The following is a 24,370-nucleotide window of genomic DNA, read 5'->3' as shown; positions in this document are numbered from 1 at the left end:
TTAGCTTCTCCACTACAGAAATAAGTTTCATAAGAGCAAGACTCAACTCAAGAGTTTGGCCTTTTAACTTGGAAGTCCCTTGTGTTTGAGAGAGTATCCAGGGTTTCCCAGGAGGGGATATTTAATAGTTCAATATTTTTTCTCCAGTCTCTCAAAGGATTTTGGCAATACTTTTTAATTGTCTGCCCAGCCATACCCTGGGAGGTTTCTAGGTATTTCATTAAGCTATACAGAATTACAAACCCTCATTCCCATTCTGGGCTCCATGTATTTGAGTTGTTTAAATGAACTCCGCAGACAGGTTGAGTTAGTTTGTGTGCTACAGAAAATTTGAATTTTGGACAAAATGAAACTCCCTTCCTTTTGTCTCATACAGTAGGTGAAGTTTTAAAATGCAGACAGTGTCATCCTTTACCCTGTATTCTGATTTACCTTAATTCCAACCTGATCAACTTCATTCTTATCTCTTATTGAAGCCTAATCTCTTTTTTGTTTCATCCACAGTTGTTGTATGTAGCAATGCTGACTTTAAGAGCTGCAGAACTCCACCTCTGTGTCTCAGGTGTCACAAATGTACCCAAAGTTCTGGGGAAATAGCAGGTTATGCATATATAGAGCAGCATCTCAGAATCTAGAAATAACACTTAACACTCAGGAATAATGTGACTACTGTAAGTAGCTTACAATCTAGGTCCCAATTTTCTTATAAGCATCTTCTAAAAGAGACCATATAATATTTGTTCTTTTGTTTCTGGCTTATTTTGCACTGCATAATTTCCTCAAGGTTCATTTACCTCGTTGCATGCCTCATGACTTTGTCCTTTCTGTAGTTGTACAGTATTCTATCGTATGTATACACCAGAGTTCGCCTTTCTGCTTCGCAGTCATTGTACCCTTTGGACACCTCCACCAATTGGGCATCATGGATAATGTTTAAAATAAGCAATCCATGTCTCACAGAATCCTCACTCAGTTGTACAGTCATCATCATTCTCCATTTTAGGTAATTTTCATTGATCCACAGAGTAAAATAACAGATGAACACACCCTAACCAAAGAGCAGCCCAAAGCTCCCGTTAACTCTTGTCCCTCCTCTCAACTATTTACCCATAGTATTGCTGTGGTACTAGTGAAGTGTTCTGTTAAATATAGGCCTTAGCATGCAAGAGCAGTTTTCCCTCTGTGCCCCTCTATTATTGATTCTTTGTACAAGATTGTACTTTAGAAGTAGTTCATGCAAGAACTTATATTTACAGTGATAATTGGTAAGATACATGGCTCTGTACAACAGAATCCTCACTCAGTTGTACAGTCATCATCACTCTCCATTTTAGATAATTTTCATTGATCCACAGAGCAAAATAACAGATGAACACACCTTAACCAAGGAGCAGTCCAAAGCTCCCCTTAACTCTTGTCCCTCCTTTCAATTATTTACCTATAGTATTGCTGTGTACTGGTGAAGTGTTCTGTTAAATATAGGCCTTAGCATGCAAGAGTAGTTTTCCCTCTTTGTCCCTCTATTATTGATTCTTTGTACAAGATTGTACCTGAGAAGTAGTTCATGCAAGAACTTATATTTATAGTGATATTTGGTAAGATATCAATATTCATGTTCAATCATATTCACCTTCAATATGTCAATTTTACTTACAAACCCACTAATGAACTCCTATCACTTCTATCCATTCTCAAACATTTAAGTTCAACCTCATTAGGTAACTGTTCACCTATCTCTAGTTTCTGTGTATCTCTAGGTCCCCTATATTCTACAGTATAAGACTCGGAGTTTACCTTTACCAGGTCATATTAGAGAACTCATACAGTATCTATCCTCTTCAGTTTGGCTTATTTCACTCAGCATTATGTTGTCAAGGTTTATACCTATTGTCATATGCTTCAAGTCCTCATTTCATCTTTTACATAATATTCCATCATATGTATATACCAGATTTTCTTTATCCACTTGTCTGTCAATAGGTACTTGAATTGTTTCCATCTTTTGGCAATTGTGAATTATGCTGCTCTGAACATCAGTGTACAAATGTCTGGTCATGTCACTGTTTTCAGCTCTTCTGGGTATATACTGAGTAGTGATATTGCCAAGTCATTGGCAAACTCGATATTTAGTTTTCTGAGGAACCACCAAACTGTCTCCCACAACAGCTCACCATTATACGTTCCCACCTGCAGTGAGTAAATATTCTAATTTCTCAACATCTTCTGCAGCATTTTTAGTTTCCTGTTTGTTTAACAGCAGCCATTCTTATAGGTGTGAGATGATATCTCAATATAGTTTTTTTTTAATTTTTATATCTCAATATAGTTTTGATTTGCAGTTCCCTTATAGCTCATGAAAGTGAACATCTCCTTGTATGTATTTTAGCCATTTGTATTTGCTCTTTGTAAAAATATCTATTCATATCTTTTGCCCATTTTATAATTGGGTTGTTTATTGTTTTGTTGTTTAGTTGTATGATTTATTTATATATATACTGAATATTAAACTCATATATTCAATAGGTGGTTTCCAAATATTTTGTCCAGCTGAGTTGGCTGCCTCTTCACCTTTTTGACAAAGTCCTTTGAGCCACAGAAACATTTGATTTTGAGGAGTTCCCAATTATCTATTTTTTATTTCACTGCTTGTGCTTTGGGCATAAAGTTTAAGAAGCTACATCCTATTATTAGGTCTTGAAGATGTTTCCCTATATTTTCTTGTAGGAGTGTTGTGGTACTGGGTCTTATATTTAACTCTTTGATCCATTTTGAATTAATTTTTGTATATGTGTATATATACTTACCTATGGTAAGGGTCCTCTTTCATTCTTTTGACTTTTGATATCCACTTCTCCCATGCCCATTTATTGAAAAGACTGTTCTGTCTCACTTCGGTGGATTGGGGGACTGTGTTGAAGGTTCATTAACAATAGATTTGGTGGTTTCTTTCCACATTCTCACTTTGATTCCATTGAACAGTATATCTGTCTGCCAGTACCATGCTGTTTTGACCACTATGGCTTTATAATAAGCTTTAAAATCAGGAAGTGTTCATCCTTCTACTTTGTTCTTTTTAAAAATGTTTTGGCTGTTTGATATCTTTCTCTTCCCAATAAAATTATAGCTAGCTTTTACGAGTCTTCAAAGTAAGTTGCTGGGATTTCTCTTGGTATTGCATTGAATTTGTAGAACAATTTGGGTAGAATAGACATCTTAACATTTAACCTTCCTAGCCATAGGCATGGAATGTGTTTCCATCAATTTAGATCTTCTTTAATTTCTTTTAGCAATGTTTTGTACATTGTCTTTCTGTGTACAGGTCCTTTACATCTGCGGTTAAGTTTATTCCCAGATACGTGATGCTTTTAGTTGCTATTTTAAATGTAAGTTTTCCCTTATTTTTCTCTTCAGTTATGTCATCACTGATTTTTGCACATTAATCTTTTAACCTGCCACTTTGTCAAATTTGTTTGTTAATTCCAGTAGATTTCTCAGGATTTTCCAAGTATAGGATCATATCTTCTACAAGTAATGTAAGTTTTACTACTTCTTTTCTGATTTGGATGCCTTTTCTTTTTTTTTTTTTGCCTAACTGCTCTAGCTAGGACTTCTAGCACAATGTTGAATAGTGGTGGTTGGTGACAGTGGGCATCCTTGTCTTGTTCCTGATTTTAGGGAAAATTCTTTCAGTCTCTCACTGTAAAGTGGGTGAGATGCTGTCTGTGGGTTTTTTCACATGTCTGTTTTCATATTGAGGTAATTTACTTCGATTCCTAACTTTTGTAGTGTTTTTACCAGAAAAGGATGCTAAATTTTGTTTAATGCTTTTTCAGCATCAGTGGAAATGATCATGTGATTTTTCCCTTTTGATTTGCTAATGTAACTTATGTTCCATTGAATGATTTTCTCGTGTTGAACCACCATTGCATACCTAGTATATAAACCCCACTTGGTCGTGATTCATAGTTCTTTTAATGTGGCATTGGATTTGATTTGCAAGTATTTTGTTGAGAATTCTTGCATCTATATTCATTAGGGAGATTTACCTGTGGTTTCCCTTGCTTATAGCATCTTTATCTGGTTTTGATATTGGAGTGATGTTAGCTTGCTAAAATGAGTTTGATTTTGTTATTTTTTCCAGTTTTTTTTTGGAAGAGTTTGAACAGCAGTGGTGTTTGTTCATTCCTGAAAGTTTCATAAAATTCCTCTGTGAAACCTTTTGGCCTTGAACTTTTCTTTGTAGAAAGATGCTTGATGACTGATGGAATCTCTTTACTTGTGATTGATTTGTTGAGATCTGTTTCTCCTTGAGTTAGTTTAAGTTGTTTCTTTCTAGGAATTTTTGCATTTCATCTAAGTTGTCTAGTTTGTGGGTAGATAGTTGTTCACAGTATCCTTTTATGATTTTAAAAAATATTTTCTTCAGGGTCCATGGTAACAACCCCCCCTCACATTACTGAATTTGTTTTTTTTGCACCCTCTTTCTTTTGTCTTTGTCAGCGTAGTCATGGGTACATTGATTTTAGTGATCTTCTCACAGATAGAACTTTTGGTTTTATTGAGTCTTTCTTTTTTTGTTTTTCTCTAATTCATTTATTTCTTTTTTAATCTTTGTTATTTCTCTTCTGTTTTCTTTGGGGTTATTTTGCTGTTCTTACTCTATTTCCTGCCGTTGAACAGTTAAGTCCTTGATTTTTGCTCTTTCTTTTTTTATTATAGGCATTTGGGGAACTAGTTTTCCCTCTTAGCCCTGCCTTTGCCCCATCCCATAATTTCTGATATGTTGTAATATCATTTTCATTTTTCTCCTGATATTTACCTACTTCTCTTGCAATTTCTTCTTTGACCCACTGTTTGTTCGAGTGTGTTATTTAATCTGCATATATTTGTGAAATTCTTGTGCTTTGGTGGTTATTGATTTCTAATTTCATTATGTTGTGGTCAGAGATAGTGCTTTGCATAATTCAGATCTCTTTGAATTTATAAAGACTTGTTTTTAGCCCCAGCATATCCTGGAGAACGTACCATAAGCACATTAGAAGAATATTTATGTTTTGGAGTGTAACAATCTATATATGTCTGTTAGGTCTAATTCATTTATCACATTGCTTAGGTTCTCTATTTCCTTGTTGATCCTCTGATTGTTCTACTTATAGAAAAGAATGTTGCATTGAAGTCTCCCACTATTAATGTTAAAACGTCTGTTGCTTCCTTTAGTTTTGTCAGTATTCTGTCTCATGAACTTTGCAGCTCCTTGATTGGGAGCATAAAACATTTATGATTGTTATTTCTTCTTGATGCATTGTCCTGTGTATTAATATGTAGTGTCCTTCCTTGTCTCTTATGACACCTTTACATTTAAAGACTACTTGTTTGACATTAGTATAGGTACTCCTGCTTTCTTATGTTACAGCTTGCATGAAACATTCTTCCATCATTTCACTTTTATTCTTTCTGTATCTTTGTGTCAAAGATGAGTCTTTTGTAAGCAGCATATAGATTTTTTAATACATTCTGCCAATCTCTATCTTTTAATTGTTGAGTTTAATCAGTTAACAGTCAAATTTATAACTGTGAAGGCAGGTCTTAAATCTACCATCTTATCCTTTGGTTTTATTTGTCAATCCATATGTTTTTCCCTCTCTCTTTTTATCCTTTAAGTTACCCTTACTGACACTCTTCAATCCTATGCCCTCCTCCAGACCTCCCTCCCTCTCCTGTCTTTTTTTTTTCAATTGACAGGACTCCCTTTAGTATCTTTTTTAACATGGGCAGGCACCGAGAACCAAACCTGGCTCTCCAGCATGGCAGGCAAGAACTCTGCCACTGAGCCACCTTTGCCCACCCCCTTTAGTAGTTTTTATAGAACAGATCTCTTGTCAACAGTTTCTCTCAGCATTTATTTGTCTGTGAAAATTTTAATCTCTCCCTTACTTTTGAAGGACACATTTGCTGGATAAAGAATTCTTGGCTGCAAGTCTTTCTCTTTCAGAATCTTAAACATATCTTATCCCTCCCTTCCCTTCTCGCCTCTATGGTGCCTGTGGAATTGTCCAAATTTAGTAATATGTGGCTTCCCTTGTATGTGGTGAATCACTTTCCTCTTCCTGCTTTCAGAACTTTCTGCTTCTCTTCATTCATTTGAGAGTTTGATTTGTACGTGTCTTGGATTGGGTCTATTTGAATATATTCTTTTTCATTTTCTGTGGGCTTTGATTTGCATATTTCTGTTTTTTATAAGCATTGGGTAGTTTCCCCAATTTTCTCCTCTACTAATCTTTCTAGTCTTTTTCTCTTTTTCTGGGACACCGATGATTCTTATGTTTGTGTGCTTCGTATTATCCATCATTCCCGTGAATTTGATTACAGATTTGATTACATCTTTTCTCTTTTTTTTTTTTTTTACCATTTGTTCTTTTTTGTGTTCAGATTCAGTTGTCCTGTCCTCTAGTTTGCTTATCTGTTTTTCCACTCTTCAAATCTGCTGTTATATGTCTCAATTTTATTTTAATCTGGTCTCCAATATCTTTCATCTCTGTGAGTTCACTTTTTTATATTTATTCTTTCTAATTCTTCCTTATGCTTTTCTAGTTTATTTTTGATATCTTTTATGTCATTACTCAACCCATTGAATTATTCAGAAGATTTGTATGAACATCTTTATTTAATTGTTCCAAATTTTGTGTCTCCTCTGTTGTTTTAATTTGGTCATTAATTTGGGCCATATCTGCCTTCATCTTCATGTGCTTTGTGATTTTCTGTTGGCTTTGAGATTTGATTATCTTGATAAGATTGTTTCATATATTGATTTCCCTTGCTCATCCAAGGTTTTGTATTTGTTTGGGTTTCCACTGATGGTCTTCTTTGTTTTCTTGGTGTGTCAGTAATTCCTTGCCAAACCAAAGCCCAGACCTCTTTCAGGAGATACTGTTCTGCTTGAAGATCTGTTGAAAGCTAGGCAAATATATAGTCTGCCAGGCAGCGCTTCCTGCATCTTCCATTCAGATGGCACCCTTGGACCACTTCTTCCCCATAGGCCCACCTCTCCCAGACTGTGGCAGGCAGCTGAGCAGGATGGACACCCATTGCAGTTCCAGCCTTGGCTGCTGGACTCAGTGCATACTGAAAGCAACAACCCCAAGGCTGCTGAGTGGGTAGTATGTACCATGGCAGAAAATCTGCTTGTGGACCTGATGGGTCCAGTCTCCCCATCAGGTCCCTCTTGAAATCACCAGTCTCCCTCTTGAAATGACTTTGGGCTGTGAGACTGGATATTTCAACTGATTGTGCCCTCAGCCAACCCGGAAAACCCTGGTGGTGTGGCTCGGCTTGGCTCTTTTCCTTGCCCACGCCTCTTTGCCCATGCATTCCTGAGGGCTCTGCACCTCTGTGGGGAAAGAAAAGCAGTATCAGGACCCAGCGAGTCTCTTTCACTAGCCAATTGTTGGACTGGCGCCACTCTGCAACTCCTCCTCCTACCAAAAGGTGTGCCTCTCAGTCTCTGCCTAAAATGAGACACTCACAGCAGCCTGCCTCAGGGGTCATGGGCAGGTGCTGTGTACTGGCTAGATGGTCTCTACATGCAGGCAAACCAAGTTTTCTGGCTTCCAGGTTCCCCACGGGAGCTCTGGCCTGTGGAGCTGAGAAGGAAGATCTCCCAAGCTAGCTGCAGAGGCAGGCACTAGTGCAGGAGCACCATACTCCTTTGGACACCCCTCCTTCCTGCCTGCTGCTTCTTGCCCCCAGGTGGAGTCACAACTGAGTACACTCACTCTGTTCTCTCCATCCTGTTTCCTCTACTTTTTTCATGTATATAGTGTAGAAGATCCTCTCTTGTCACTCGCACCCTAGAGTTGCTGTCCCAGTCTTTTTTTTCTCACTTCTCTAATTGTTCCATGGAGCAGGAGTGAACTCAGCCTATCCTATTCCACCATCTTCCAAGTCCCCCCTTAAGTTTTGATATGTTTTGTTCTCATTTTCTTTCATCTCAAGATATTTACTGATTTCCCTTTCAATTTCTGCCTTGACTCCCTGATTGTTTAAGAGCCTTTTGTTTGACTCCATATATTTGTGAAATTCCAGTTCTCTAGCTGTTATTGATTGCTGGATTCATTCCATTATGATTGGGGAAAGTGCTTTGTTTGATTTCAATCTTGTAAAACTTTTAAGACCTTTTTGTGCCTCAACTTGTGGTCTATCTTAGAGAATGTTCCATGAGTGTTTGAGAAGAATATATGTCTGCTGTTTTGGGGTGCAATTTTCTATGTATGTTTTTTTAGCCTAGCTTAACTATCATATTATTTTGTTTCTCTGTTTCCTTATTGATTCTGTTCAGACATTCTATCTATTGCATAGATACATCTTTTACTCCCTTCTTCCAGTATTTTGCCCATGCACTTTGGGGCACCTTGGTCAAATGAAGACATATTTATGGTTGTTATTTCTTCTTTGAAATTATTTCTTTTATTAATATATAGTGTCCTTTTCCCTTGTTTTATAACATTTTTGTGTTTAAAATCTATTTTGTCTGATAGTATAACTACCCCAGCATTTTTTTTATTAACTACTTGTATATATTTTGCCACCTTTTCACTTTGTCAATCTGTTTGTGTCTTTAGGTCTAAAATTAGTTCTCTTGAAAATAGCATATAGAGGGTTCATATTTTTTATCCATTCTGACAATCTGTGACCTTTTATTGGGGAGTTTAATCCATTCACATTCAGTGTTATTACTATGAAGGCAGTATTTACTTCAATTATTTTTATCCTTTCACTTTTATTTGTTAAATCTATTTTTCCTGTCTTTTTATCCTTTTAGTTTCTCTTATTAGTAATCTTCACTTCTATACTCTCCTCCACATCTTTCACTTCTCTTTTCAGCTGTCAGAACTCCCTTTAGTAATTCTTATAGGGTAGTTCTATTGTTATCAACTCTCTTATCTTCTGTTTATCTGTGAATATTTTAAACTCTCCCCACTTTTTAATTTAATTTTATTTTTTGTCCTTTTTAAATTATATAATATAATATACATACAAAGCAAAGAAAGGAAAAAGCAGTAGTTTTCAAAGCACTCTTCAACAAGCAGTTAAAGGACAGATCCAAAAGTTTGTCATGGGCTACCATACCATCATCTCAGATTTTCCCTGTAGCTGCTCCAGAATGTAGGAGGCTAGAAGGAACAAATATATATTTTTTTATCATCACAACTGACATTTTTTTTCTTTCTTGTGAAAAATCACATATATATAAAAAAGTGATAAATTTCAAAGCACAATGCAACAATTAGTTGTAAAATAGATTTCAGAGTTTGGTATGGGTTACAATTCCAGAATTTTAGGTTTTTTACTTCTAGCTCCTCTAAGATACTGGAAACTAAAAGAGATATCAATTTAAAAATTAAGCAATCATAGTCATTTGTTAAACCCTACCTTCTCTGTATAAGTCTACCATCACCTAGACCATTCTCACTTTTTCATCTTGGAAGGGGCTGTCAACAATATGGGGTGGTTAGATGGAACTAGCTGGTGTTCTGGAGAGGCTGGGCCATCTAGATTTCAGGACTTATCTGGTCCAGGGACCCATATAGAGGTTTGTAGGTTTCTGGAAACTTTCCCTAGTACATGGAAACTTTCTAGAATCTTATGTAGGTGTTCTTTAGGATTTGCTGGAATGGTTTTGGTTGGGGTTTGGCAAGTTATATGTCTAATGTCTAACTGAAGCTTGTATAAGAGTGACCCCCAGAGTAGCCTCTCGACTCTATTTGAACTCTCTCAGCCACTGATACTTTGTTAGTTACACTTTTCCCCCCTTTTGGTCAGGATGGAATTGTTGATCCCACAGTGCCAAGGCTGGGCTCATTCCTGTGAGTCATCTCCCACACCAACAGGGAGACTTTCACCCCTTGGATGTCATGTCCCATGTAGTGGGGAAGGCAATGGTTTCACAGAGTTGGGCATAGAGTGAGTGAGGCCACATCTGAACAATAAAAGAGGTCCTCCAGAAGTAACTCGTAGGCATACTTATAGGTAGGCTAAGCTGCTCTGCTATGTACATAAGCTTCATGAAAGTAAGCCTCAAGATCAGGGGTCACCATTGTTTTTTTTTCACATAGGCAGGCACCAGGAAATTAACTCCCTCCTTCATTTTTGAAGGATGTCTTTTCTATGTAGAGAATTCTTGGCTAGAAATTTTTCTCTTTCAGTATCTCAAATATATTGTACCACTACCTTCTTGCCTCCATGGTGTCTGATGAGAAATCAACACTTCGTCTTATTTGGCTTCCCATATATGTGGTGAATCGCTTTTGTCTTGCTGTGTTCAGAACTTTCTCCTTCTCTTTGGCATTTAGCAGCCTGTTTAATATGTCTTAGAGTGAGGCTATTTGCATTTATTCTGTTTGGAGTACATTGATTGGGCCACTTGGATTTGTTTATTTATGTGTTTTCTAGAAGTTGGGAAATTTTCAACCATTATTTCTTCAAGTATTAATCATGGCCCTTTTCCCTTCTCTTCTCCTTTTGGAACACCTACGATGAATATGTTTGTACACATTGTGTATCAGTTGTTTCCCTGAGAACCTGCTCGATTTTTTCATTTTTTCTTTTGTCTGATCCTTTCTTCTGCCTCTTCAAATCTGCTGTTGTCTTTTCTCTAGTATATTTTCAATATCAGCTATAGTTTCATTTCCATAAAGTCTGTTATTTTTCAATGTATTTCTTCACATTCTTTATTATGCTCACCGGGTCTCCTTAATATCCTTTATCTCTTTATCTATCTTGTTGTATTTGTTTAGGAGAGTTATCTGAACACTTTTGATTAGCTCCAAGTTCTGTGGTTCCTCAAACTTTTTAATGCATTCCTTTGACTTGGCCATATCTTCTTGTGTTTTAATATGATTTGTGATTTTTTTTTGCTGGTATCTGTCATCTGAAAGTCTTTATGAGTCTTTTCTGAAGGTCAGTCAGATCATCACCATTTCCAGATATAACAGGGGCAGGAATCCATGCAGGGGGTATAGATCCACTGCAATGGACTTGAGACAGAGCCTTGAAAGACTCCAAAAAAAACCTTTGTGTGTCCCCTGCACTTTCTGACAAGACTGGCTTATGGTATTCTTTGGCTACTTTTATTGTCTCTGGAGCACTTCAAATAATGGCATCTTTCAGGGTCTGACTGAGTAGGGCTGAAACTGTGGGTTTCCTGTGCTCTCACTTCTCTTGCCAATATCTGGCTCAGTGTTGGACTGTGTCCCCTTTTGTACTTGGGACAGAGGACTCCCACACCTATCCCAGTCCATAGCCATCTCCCAAGCAGGGATAGGGCTGCCTGCTGCTACTTTCCTTAAGGGTGAGTGATGGGCAACAGGATGTGGCTGGAATTACAGTTTCTCTATGTTTTTCAGGCTCATCATCCTGACTTGGGTGTTGAAATGTCTTTCTCTGCCCCACGGATTCCTGAACAGTTGATTTGGACAGTTTCTGCCTGGATAATTATTGTTTTGGGGATAAAGTAGGTTCTGCCATTCTGTCCTTCATTCTCCATTTTGGGACCTCCTGCTTGAGACTCCCTCCTGGAATTTCCTGCCATGGAGTTGGGCTCTGTCTGGATATATGTGGGTATCTATCTTACTGCTGTGAATATTTTTTAGTCTGAGTCCCTGGTGAGAGGATGGATCCCAGCCTCTCCTCTGGCACCTCTCAAGCTGCATGGGACTGAGTGAGGGGAAGGGAAGAGGACCTTCTGCTCTGGTATGGAAATTTCCTCCCTGATATTTTTCTCTTTCTTTGATTCAGCATTTATGATATGCTTTACCTTCCTCCTGAATTCTAAGCAAGTGAGACTTGTCCTATTTTTTTGTTGACTCTCTGGGGGAAGGTTTTTCAGTGGATTCTTTAAGTCACCATGTTGATCCAGCCAGATGAATATTAATGTTTTTAAAGATGATAGTGAGTGGTTCTCATTCATATTTTAGCATGTAGAGCACTTAAAGAAAGCAAGCCTGTTAGAAGTTTAGGAACAGGTGGCAGCAAGAATTTCTTTTTAATGTTCACTTCACAATTAAAAATAGAAGAACTAAAATTCCCACTTCTTGTACAGCAGAATATCTCCCATTGGACTGATCCTTTCACAGGCAATAAACTGAATAAAATGTAGAAACCAACTATCTAAAAGTCCTGAAGAACAACAGAAAGAAACAGATTCTGGACAGGAGTTGACACTTCAAGGAAGAGAATAGCACTGCTTATATTTTCCATTATTATGGCTTTTAGCCTTAGCACCATGTGGGGTGGCTAACAGTTGGATAAAAAAATATATATATATATATGTATTTTTTTTATCTTTGATGGCTTGAAGAAATAGAGAACAGCATGTGCAAGATGGATGAAATTTGAAGATGTCATGAGTGAGTGAAATAAGCCAGGCACACAAGGCCGCATATTGTATGCTTTTCACTGACATGGGGTAATTAGAATAAGCAAATTCATAGCATCAGAAATTAGAATACAGGGGTTGGCGTGGTGTTAAGGAATGAGAAGTTAATAATGCTTAATTGGTACAAAGTTTCTGTTTGAGGTGTTTCAAAAGTTTTGGTAGTGAATGGTGGTGGTGGTACAACATTGTTAAAGCAATTAACAGCACTGAAGTATTTATTTGAATGTGGTTAAAGTGGGAATTTTTTAGTATATGTGTGTGTGTATGTATATATATATATGACTAGAAAACAAGTTTTAAAAATAGCACAGGGCAGTACAAAATGAATAGTGACTTCTGAAGTAAACTATGCGTAAATACTCTCTTCAAAACTCCAGTTAGAAATGACTGAAAAATATGGCCCTCCCTTGTGACACTTTGGGCCATGAAGCTCCGTAACAGCCTTAAATATTCTTACTTACAGAGACAAAAACCTAATCAATTAGCTCATCAGTTGGCCTGCTCCTTAACTGCCCCTGAGCAGCTATATACCACCAAAAAAAAAAAAAAAAAAAAAAAAAAAATCACACCATTGTGCTGACTGATGTCCCTTTAAACTAATCGCCAGAAAGCTCATCTAGGCATTCAAAACTGGCAGGAGTCTGCTACCATTACTGATACTAAAATTGCACCACATTCTTCTGTTTTTTCTCCTGTCCTGGGAGTTCCTTAATTGGTCTAATTTCCTGCCCTCCCCCTCATCTCAACTCCTTGTGACCCCTGCTAAACAGATTTGGATCCCCCCAAGTTCTCTTCATTTTGGGAAATAATGAAATCCACCCCCTCCCACTGGCTCCAGTGAAAATGAGAAGTTATTCTTCAGTTCTTCCTTTTTCTCTCCCTCACATCCAATCTGTCACGAACTTGTCCGCTTTATTTTTTGTTGCCACTGCTACACAGTCTTACTGTCCTTCTGCTTCCATTGCCCCTCTTTCAACCTGTTCTCTAAACACAACAGCCAGAGTACATGGTTCATGGTGTACATTTCAGTCACGCCCCTGCATGATGTAAAAACCTTTCCATTGCACTGAAAATGAAAATCTGACTCCTCAGGATGGACTTCAGGGTCCACGATGACTGAGAGGTCTGCCCCTTTCATATTGCATTGTTTTACTTTAGAATGGTGTCTAAATGATCTCATAAATTTTTAAGTGTATATATTTGTTGTTGGTATCTTCCCACTAACGTGATAGAAGATTCTACACTGACCATACTGGCTAAATTAATTATCTACTATTCTCCATTTTACTTCTCTGTTTTCTTTTATCTTTTCAGAGCATGAAGGGCTCCTGGATACTATGTTGTTGATTCACTCACCATTTGTCTCACTGCATCTGAAATGTAAGCTTTTTGAGAACAAGGGCATCAGGAATCATATGACTAGAGCATCTCCAGTACTTCAAGCTTTGCCTGACCCAGATTAGGCTCTCAGATTCTTGAGTGGGTGAATAAATTATAAAAATGATCAGGAAAGTAAAGGATGTCAACTCATAACATTTTAGTACTGAAAAGGACATTTGTAATCATTTAGTTGTGCATGAATAGCTCTAAGTAAGAATATTGAGGCCCAGGAAACATAGCTAAATATCTAAAGAATTGGCAATAATTACTTAGATGCCATCTAATATACACTTCACCATGCCACGATGATTCCTTTGTAAGCAGATGGATATTTCTTTCTTTTTGTCCCTCATTTTTCTGCATGCCTGGAACTTGTTGAATTAATACATGAATAAGTAATAAAATATATTAATAAATTAGTTTATCAGGTAACCATTTGCATTCTTTCAGCTCTACCTGCCATGGATGGAGAAGCGTTTGGTAATCTGGATAGAAAACAATCGATACCCTCTCTGTCCGTAGGAGAAAGAGGGAGATAGTGTGAGTGATCCCTACCTTAAAATCTTGGGGCCTAATTAGAGGATTGAGTAGGAGTTTCTGAAAAGAAAATAATTAGAATCTTTCCTAGCTAGCACTTTTGGTTGGATCCTCCCTGCATGTACTTGCTTGAGATAAAATATGGTAATTCTTCAAGGAATATTGCTGACTCCATGTGGGGTGAAGCCACCCTGAAACAGCTGTGCCTCCCATATGCTCTTCCACTGAGAGTGCTTTGCTCCAGCCTAGTGTGGCTTGACCCACACCCTGCTAATCGGCACCATGATGCTAAAACCCTTGCACCCAGGGGAAAGCACCGAAGTCCCGTTCCTATGTTGGCAGTATGACCTTGCACACTCAGGGCCTAGCAAACGCAGTCTGTCAGAGGTACACGGACTGCTGTGTTCCACTGTGGATGTACCTGTCCCATTCACCTTCAGCTTGTGGTCATAAGCCTTGCCTGTTAAAATCCCAAGAAACTGCCCAGAGAGGTGAACCAGGTCTGTGATGACTAACAGGTGCTGCATTGCTGACACTGGCATAATTTGGAGACTTTTAAAAAAGCAAATTTTACACAGTTCGTCTCTAGGAAGGTGAATTTAATGAAGTGGAGCAAAGTTTGACATTTTAGCTCACATTAAACCTGGATGTACACTTAGTTTTGCAAAATCGCCTATGGCCAGCTTTAAATATGATAGAGAATTTTATTTAGGGTAGGAAAAAATGTTTCATTTCAGATACAGTTATGAAGAAAGAAATGTTGGTGCATGATATTTGGATTTAGACACTATCATTTTTAACATTTGGGGCTTTGTTTATATTTGTCAAAGCAAAGAAGACTTTAAAAAAACATCCACCCATTCATTTCATTTACTAGTTAAATAATGAGTTTATTGATTGTCTTGTAATTGTCCTGCCATTGTGTTTTGATGCTAAATAAGAGTTCCTGTTTTCAAGGTACAGAAAATACAAAGGAAAAAAGGATTTTTCTAATTAATGTTCATAATAGAGCAGGAGAGCAGTAGCATATTTCCTTAGATTTGCTCATACTATCCCATATAAGCAAGAAAAAGAATTGAAGAGGTCTGTGCCCAGTTTTTTTCCAAAATATACATAGGTTTAAGGTCTTGGAAGGAAAGAGTCCTTGCAACTAGAGTTATAAATAGATGTACCTGATCACTGTGGGGCAAGGGAAGGACACCCAGACTAAGCCTTTCAGGAAGATTCCAGGAATGTTCCAGGGATAAAGAACTGCTTAACTATATTATTAAAACAGATTTAATGATGAAGAGTAGTTGTAAGTGTAAGTAACAGTGCTGAATTATGGGTGTGATTGTGGTTGAAAGGGGAAGTTTAGGTTCGTGTACCTACTAGAAGGAAAGCTATGGGACTGTATGCCATAGTGAGCCCTGTTTTGGATGATGACTGGCTAATTGTACAAATATAAGATTGTTATTGCATGAGCTAGAATAAATCTATGTCATATTGCAAAGTGTTAGTAATAGACTGGTATATGGGGAAAAATACCTACTGCAAACTATGGACTATAGTTAACAGTAATATTGTAATATTATTCACCAGCTGTAGCAAAGGTACTGTATGAATACTAAGTGTTAATAATATGGGAGTATAGGGGTATGGGATTTTTTTTTTTGGAATGAGGAGAATGTTCTAAAATTGATTGTGATGAAAGCAGAGCTCCTTGCTTATATTGAGAGCCATTGATTTTACACTTTGCATGGATTGTATGGTGTGTTAAAAAAAGGAATGGAGGTGGAGAGGAGTGAAGAAATCTCTTTTATATGATAGCTGTATGAAACACATGAGAATAGATAAGTTGAAGACATGAGTAGGGGAGGCAATACTTATAAACTGAAAAGCAAAAATGAGGCCACCTATTCAGATTTGGAATGAACTAAGCAAACCACCAGAAGACTTTTAAATCTTCTTTAGTTCCAAAACTGGAATATACAGAACAGGCGATAGAAGCCGATAGACCTGGGCTAGGATTTCAGTTCTACCTTTTACTCTGATGATCTTGGGCATGTTGCCTGACCCACCTCAGCTTCAATTCCCTCATTCGTAAAAAAGGGGATAAATTGCTCTCTGTTTGATATAATATGAACAAAAATTATATGTTTTCAAAAAAAAAAAAAAGAGTAGGAACACGTCTTGTCACTGCCTATCTTTGTCCCGTTTTATTATTATTTTTCACCAAAGTAAAATACTCGGTTCAGTTATTTGAAAAATAAATGAATACAGGGATTTTTGCAAAAAGGATAGGTCAGAGGGAGGAAGACCTTTCAGAGAGAGATAACCACAAAGACTTGGTGAGGTATTTTCTTGGGCCCTGAATTGTCAGTCTGTGCCTGTGGATGAAAATGAAGCCTGAGGACAGTGATGCATTTGGCTCACAAGCTTTATTGAGCATCACAAGGATGTGATTGAGCCTGGAATGCTGAGCAAGCACTGCTTCTCAAGGTGTCCCTTATGACTCTCATGGGGTGGTGGTTGCAGCCAACAGTCTTTGGCAAGTGAGGAATCCGCAGGATCCAAAGAACTTCCAGGCCCTGACTCTCTCATCCTGAGAAGGGCTGCATGACTACCTGGAAATCGTTCGCATCTCCTTGTAAGTCAATAATGCTGCTACTTAGCAAGCCATGTTCTCAGATCTAGTTTTGTTGAGTTTCTTCTGAAATTCTTGTACAGTCAAGAATTATCTATTCCTGTATTATGGGACCTAGAAATTTCTCATTTATATCCACTCAGGGATGAGGCCTACCAGAAGTGTGTAAAAGGGTAGCAAAAATAATAAAAATAATGAATAATATGAACGGTAACAATAGCTAACATTTCATTAGAATAAATATGAACCAGACATATTTTGAGCATTATACACATGAAATATGTATTATTAGGATGTCTGTTCTATGGATGAGGAAACTGAGGCACAGAGTGGCTAGTGACTTGCACAAGGCCATAGGCCAAAATTGGGCCTGGCTGGAGCATGAATGAAAGATGGGGACCTTATTGTGAAGTGCCCTGTATGCTCTATTAGAGGACTGGACTTATCGTGTAGGGAGCTACCCAGGAGTTATAAGCAGAAAAGTGACATGGTCATATATTTATATTACATTATTATTTTAGAAAAAATGGCTCTGGAAGCATTGTGAATAAAGGATTGGAGATAGTAAGGAAAAATGTGAGTAATTAACAGGGTGATTATTTAATAGGCTATTACAAAACTCTAAGGAAAAAAGAGGGCCTGGACTAATGCCATGGTGGCTGGAATAGATTTGTGCTGTAAGAAAGAGGAATAAAATATGGCATTCAGATCTCCCACTTGGATAAATTTTGCAAGAAATGGTACTGTTTATGAAGAAATGGCTAAAAGAGAAGATTTGGATAATGTGCTGGTTTGAAGCTGTATGTACCCCAGAAAAAGATCTGTTCTTTTAATTCATTTCTGTGGGTGTAGACCTATTATAGGTAGGACCTTTGGTTATGTTATTTCAATTGAGGCTCGCCCCAGGGTAGGTCTCCATCCTCTTACCAGAGACTGTTATAAAATGATAAAAGATAGAAAAGTGCCGAGAGAAGCTAAGAGAGACAGAAGATAAAGGAGTGAAATACACAAAAGCTGAGAGAGGAAGCCACTGATACCAGAAGTTGAAAGCAACAAAATCCAGGTGACAAGGACCAGCAGATGTTGTCCTATGCCCTGCTGTCTGCCACAGGAGCCTAAGCTCACCGGTAGCCAGTCTTGTTGGTATCACCCTGTTGATGACTTAATTTGGGTATCATCCTGTTGATGACTTAATGTGGACTTTTTCATGGCCTCAGAGCTGTAAACTTGTAAACTAATAAATCCCCATTGTTAAAAGCCAGTCCATTTCTGGTATATTGCATTCTGTCGGCTTAACCAAACCAAAAGCAGGGAGGAAAATTGTGAGGTTAATTTAAGGAGATCATGGGACCTCTATATAAATACATTCAGTAGTAAAGTATATAAATTGGGCCAGAGCTTGAGAAAGTGGCCTGGGCTAGAGCTATATGTGGTAGAATTGGAACACAGAATGGAGTATTCCGTATTGTTTCAGTTATTAGCAGTGGACACTCATATTGTGAGTGCTGACTTTGTGGTGAGCAGAGAGCCTCGGAGGGAAGAGGCGTGGTAGGAAGCAAACCAGATGGGAGCAGAGAGGCAGTCCTGGCCCCTCCAAATGAAAGCCTTGTCCACAGTTTAAATCATATTGAGGCCTCTGGATTCCACACAACCACTGGGTGGCCTATATTTTATGTGTGGCTTTGAAATTCTGTAAAAAACAATAGTTAATGTTATGTACATTGCGGGGCTCCAGCTCCTTGGGAGGGAAAAATGATTTAAATCAAGTCCTAGATCAGAGTTAACAGGCTTTCCATTGCCCAGACAGGTATCAGCCACAGAGTAAGGATATAGAGTTGGCAGACTCCTCTGAAAAAACAACAACAAAACGGAGTTAAAATATATATATATCTTAAGAAATTTGCAAATTAATTTTTCTCTTTTTTTCCATTTTACAGATGAAGACATTTAAATAATTCTGCTAAGGCTACACACTAGTAAATAGCTGAGCTAACACATCCGAATCTAAATACAGGGTCCGTATGTTAAATGATTACATTATACTGCCTCTTTCCTTTCAACAAATGGCCCAAGGAGGTCAAATAGCCTGGTTTCTCCGTGGAGGGGAAAGCTAGTATCTCTTATTGTAGTATTTCAGGGATTAGTGGTCATTGGAAATTCCACATGTGTGGTATGGTGATGACAGTGAGATAGATGGGCACTAGTATAAAGGCTGCTGCTAATCTCCAAGCTGCAGTCTGCCAGAAGAGGGGCCAGCGAGAGAGAGAAACAGAGGACCACATGGATATGCCGGGGTTAGAGGTGAACCAGCTCGTATAAATTACTATCTGAAGAGAACTAGAGGAAATAGAAAGTTGTGTGACTGCTTTTTTAAATGTTGTTTAATATTGAAATAATTTTGGAATTAAATGACTGCCATTATTTGGTATTTATATAATTTTATTATGAGCAAGAGCTAAATATTTACTTGTAGATATATACTTGGTTTCTGGAAAATGTACAGGTACTATTATATTGCTTAGTTATTGTCATGGTACTAAATTCTGAAGTTTTGCTAATTCTTAGTCTCTTCACATCACATCTCCTTTGCCAAGAGCAAATATGTCATGTTAATTTCATACCTTTGATGCAGAATTTGTTTCTTGCTTTCAATTTTGTCAAGATAAGGCAGTCTTGATTTAAGAACCGGAAACTTTTGAATCTGGGTGTCAGATTTCTGAAATTTACGGAACAGCATGACATGCCAGTTTATGTCAAACTCATAATAGGTATATGTATAAATGGTGGAGAAATGTTCACTTCACAGTCTGTGCTTAGAAATATCCAAACTGAATGACGGTAAACCTGTTAAATGCCAATGAGAGCAGAAACCTATGTATGTGACAGCAAAACATCTCTTAAGCAATGAGTTTTTTTATATTTCCACTGTTTTGCAAGTAGAAAAAAGGAAGAAAAGGAAAAAAAAAAGTTAGAAAAGCCATTCTTACCTGAAAATTTCTTTTTTATGCCTAATAAAGACCATGAGAATCAAGATAATATTAAACTATTTCCCATTTAATTATTGCCATTGGTCTGTTTGTGTGTGTGTGTGTGTGTGTGTGTGTGTGTGTGTGTGTGTGGCTGTAAATATGGAGATGGACTGCATGGCTACCTTTTGAATTAAATGCTCAGTGACAGAGGTATAGGTTAGAACAGGAGATAATATAGACTAGATATATCCGTCAGTAAACCAGTGCTCATTGAAATCAACTCAGAAGGTGAGAAGAAATTTAGGTAAGCAGAAAGGGCTTATTGGAGGAAATGGAGATTCTTTATCCAGCAAAAGAAAAGTAAGTGACTCTTTTGTCAGGGGGAGAAAAAAAACACAAAACACTGGGAAAATTCTTAATTATGAAGGAAGGAAAGACAAGGTTCCTGTCATACCTATGGGGTTGATGACTTCAGTTTCCAAAAGGGTTGGCATGAACTTTCTTACTAGACCTACTGTCAAAGGTCAAATACAGAAGACTAGACAATTGGAAATTTTTACAATCACAAGTACAAGGTAATAACTCAGTTTCTGGGAAACTGGGTTAGACGGTACATTTATTTACTATATTCGCAGATTGGATTTTGACGTAGTGTTCCCTAAATTATCTCTGTTGCACTTGTAGGGACTAAGCCTCTGCTGGGGACCAGGGAAACTAGCTATGTGGATGGAAGTGATGTGGACAAGTGGGGCCAGAGGTAGATCTTTGCTAACACTAATACTAGGTTAGGTGTTAGGTTCGTGTTTCCCAACATTGTTCAGTGCAAGCTATCGTTCCTCAACATGCTTTGTAATTAGGTAGTTTGGAAAACACCAGGATAAGCAAAGTTAAATTGGAGATTAATACCTTATATATAGTTCACCCTTTAATATGCTGTGAGAAGTCACGTGGTTAAAAATAAATAACCATTTGACTTCTCACAGAATATTTAAGGGCTAGATTTAATGGGTGTTTAGCACTTCCAAAATTAATTTGATAAAATCTTTTTTTTTTTCTAAAATCCTGCCCAAATCTATCTCACATAGCCATGAGGGAGCAGTTCCACCCAGTAAGAAAAGCCTCAGGGAACATAGTGCACAACTGAATATCACCTTAAGGGAAGAATATCAGAACCAGTACCACAGTGTAGTGCCTGCCGCTGATCTTGACTCTACCAGATGCACAAGTCCTACCCATGATTCTCCGATAGCCAGGACATCCAGGCTCCTACTGTCTGCCCCACTGTTGATATAACCCAATCTGACCACCACCACTCTCTGTCTACCAGAAATGCCTTAAGGTATTTCTAACCTGCAGTCAGAAAATTCCCTGATCTTCTCTTTTCACCTTGATTTTTCATTGAAACCTGGATCACATAGAAAAATTGCTCTCCATGAAGCCCTCACAAATGGAGGATTTTTCTCCAACTCATAGAATACCTAAGGAGGGAATGATAGAGTAACTGTTCCTCCTCCAAATTAGCACTTCTTCTCCTGTTTGTTAAAATCCCTGGCTCTTCTAAAGTCACAGGACCTGCTCTTTCTCCCCTCCTTCTGAGGAAATCTTCTAATATCCCAAGGATACACGACTCAGCTGAAGTTCTCTGTCTCAGACCATAGAATATGCTAAATTATGGCTCTGAGTCTTCTCTCACCATCCAACTTTTGACATTAACTTTAGTGACTTCCGTGTTCACCTTGATCCTGGCCTCTGTTTCTTTTTTATCACTATTGAGCCTTTCCTCTGTCCCACTGTAGCATCCCACTCTTGTTTACCTAAATTATGGTAACTTTGAAATCACAATTTCAAATATCCTTCCAGGCCACTTGCTTGAATACACCTACAACTGCAATCCCTCAACACCATAATGCAATGGTGAAGATGGTGGTTCTCAAACCTGCCTGTGCATTTTATTTACTTAGGGAGCATTTTAAAAAACGCTGCAGACAAAGACGTAGAAATTAAAATCACAACTATATATCGCTCACACACATATTGATAGCTAAGAATAAAATAGAATGGCAGTACCAAGGTTGGGCAAGAATGTGGAGCAATACAGCTCTAACGTATTTCTAGAATTGATAAAATTATTTGGAAAACTGTTAGTCAGTGTTCTAGTTTGATAGCTTCTGGAATGTGATATACCAGAAACAGAACAACTTTTAAAAGGAGGAATTTATTAACTTGCAAATTTACAGTTCTAAGGCCATGAAAATGTCCCAATTAAAGCAAGTCTATAAAAATGGCCAAATTAAGGCACCAACAAAGGTTACCTTCACTCAAGAAAGGCCAATGAAGTTCAGGGTTTCTCTGAACTGGAGAGGCATATGGTGAACATGGCGATGACTGCTAACTTTCTCTCCAGGCTTCTTGTTTCATGATTCTTCCCTATGGGCATTTTCTTCTTCATCTCCAAAGGTCTCTGGCTGCGTGGGCTCTTGTGGTCCTTGTGGCTCCGAAGTTTTTTCCAAAATGTTTCCTCTTTTAAAGGATTCCGGTAAACTAATCAAGACCCACCTGGAGTGGGTGGAATCACATCTCCCTCTAATCAAAGGTTAATACCCACAATTGAGCATGCCACATCTCCCTGGAGATAATCTAATCAAGCTCCCAACCTGCGGTGCTGAATAGGAATTAAAAGAAATGGCTGCTTCCACAAAATGTATCAGGAATTAAAACATGGCTTTTCTAGGGAACATAATCCTTTCAAATCAGCACAATCAGTATTTCCTAAAGCTCAACATATGTCTAATCCATGAACCAGCACCTTCAATCCGTAGCACGTACACAAAAGAAATAAATGTATATGTCTGCCAAAAGATGTATATACAAATATTTTATTATTCATAATAATCCCAAACTTGAAACAACTGAAGTGTCTATCAACAGGAAAATGACTAAATAAAAATTGTGATATTCATATAACAATACTACACAGCAATTAAAAAGAATAAACTAGAGAAAAACTCAGCAACAAGGATATATCTTAAGATCCTCTATTGAGCAAATGATGTCAGGTGCATAAGAATACATGTTATATAATTGCCTTTTTTTCAGGTTGAAGACCAAGAAGACTAATTCATGATGATACAAGTAAGAAAGTGATTACCTGGGAAAGTAGTGTGCAAAGTTACATGAAGAAAAACTTTCCGGAGTACTGGATATTTTCTGTATCTTTATCTGGACTGTGGTTACATGAGTGGACTTATATATAAAGAATTTATCAAGATTAGTGGGCTTAATGTAGATATGACATATCTCAATAAAAACAAAACCCCAAAATTTCAAATTTAAAAAACAATATTAAGAATAGAGGGGTCTGTTAAATTAGCTGAGTGTTTTAAGATGTGACACATTCTCCTCAAAAAAAAAAAGAATAGAGGGGTACTCCCTAAATCTTACTCAACCTAAAGCTAATAGCATCCTTTTTGCTCAAAGACTGAATGCTTTCCCTCTAAGACAAAGATATCCATCCTTTCACTATTAACATAATACTGGAGGCTATGCCCACGCAATTAGGGAAGAAAAAAAAAAAACGATAGCCAGATTGGAAAGGGACTAGTAAAACTGTCTTTACTACGTACAATGGGATCTTGTAGGTAGAAAATTCTAAAGTGTACACCAAAAAATCAAAACAAAACAAAAAACCAACTACTAGAATTAATAAATGAGTTCAGCATGGATGCAGGATACAAGATCAATATTTTAAAATCAGTTATATTTAACGAACATGTGATGAAAAATTCAAAAATGAAGTTACAAAAACGAACATTCATATTATGAGAAACATTCATAATAGCATAAATATATATATATATATATGTTTAAATTCTTAAGAATAAATGTAACAAAAAACATATAACTGAAATCTACAGAACAACTGCTAAAAAGAAATGAAAGGGGATCAAATGAATGGAAATACATCTCATGCTCAAAGATTGGAAGGCTAAATATTGTTTATATGTTAATTTACCTACAGATTCAAAACAATATTTGAATCAAAATTCCAGATGGCTTCTTTTGCAGAAATTGACAAACTGATCCTAAAATTCATAAGGTAATATGAAGTACCCAATAGAACCAAACCAGTTTTGGAAAGGACAAATTTAGAAAACTTTTCCTGATTTTAAAACTTAGTACGCAGTGACAATAATCAAGACCATGGTAGTGGCATGAAGATGGACATTTTAGATCAATGAAGAAAATTGAAATTCCAGAAATAAAACCTTGCATTTTTGGTTAATTGGTTTTGGCAGATGTGCCAAGATAATTCAGTGGGGGAAAGAATAATCTTTTCAGCAGTGATGCTAGAACAACAAGATATTTGCATGTAGAATGATAAATTTGGACCAGTACCATACACCATACAGAAAAAGTAACTAAAAA

At 37.4% G+C, this 24,370-nt stretch overlaps 1 long non-coding RNA gene across 1 annotated transcript in view; it reads left to right on the top strand.

Moving 5' to 3' along the window:
* The window catches only part of LOC143669669 (uncharacterized), a 60,633-nt gene extending 46,193 nt beyond the window's left edge, over positions 1–14,440 (top strand). Inside the window, exons 2-3 of the long non-coding RNA XR_013168965.1 lie at positions 13,748–13,813; positions 14,264–14,440. This is a non-coding gene — a long non-coding RNA (uncharacterized LOC143669669). The remainder of the gene's footprint in view (positions 1–13,747; positions 13,814–14,263) is intronic.
* The last annotated feature ends 9,930 nt before the right edge of the window (positions 14,441–24,370 follow it).

The sequence above is a fragment of the Tamandua tetradactyla genome, chromosome 26, assembly GCF_023851605.1.
Source record: "Tamandua tetradactyla isolate mTamTet1 chromosome 26, mTamTet1.pri, whole genome shotgun sequence".
Lineage (NCBI taxonomy): Eukaryota > Metazoa > Chordata > Mammalia > Pilosa > Myrmecophagidae > Tamandua > Tamandua tetradactyla.
This window is presented reverse-complemented; position numbering and strand designations above follow the sequence as displayed.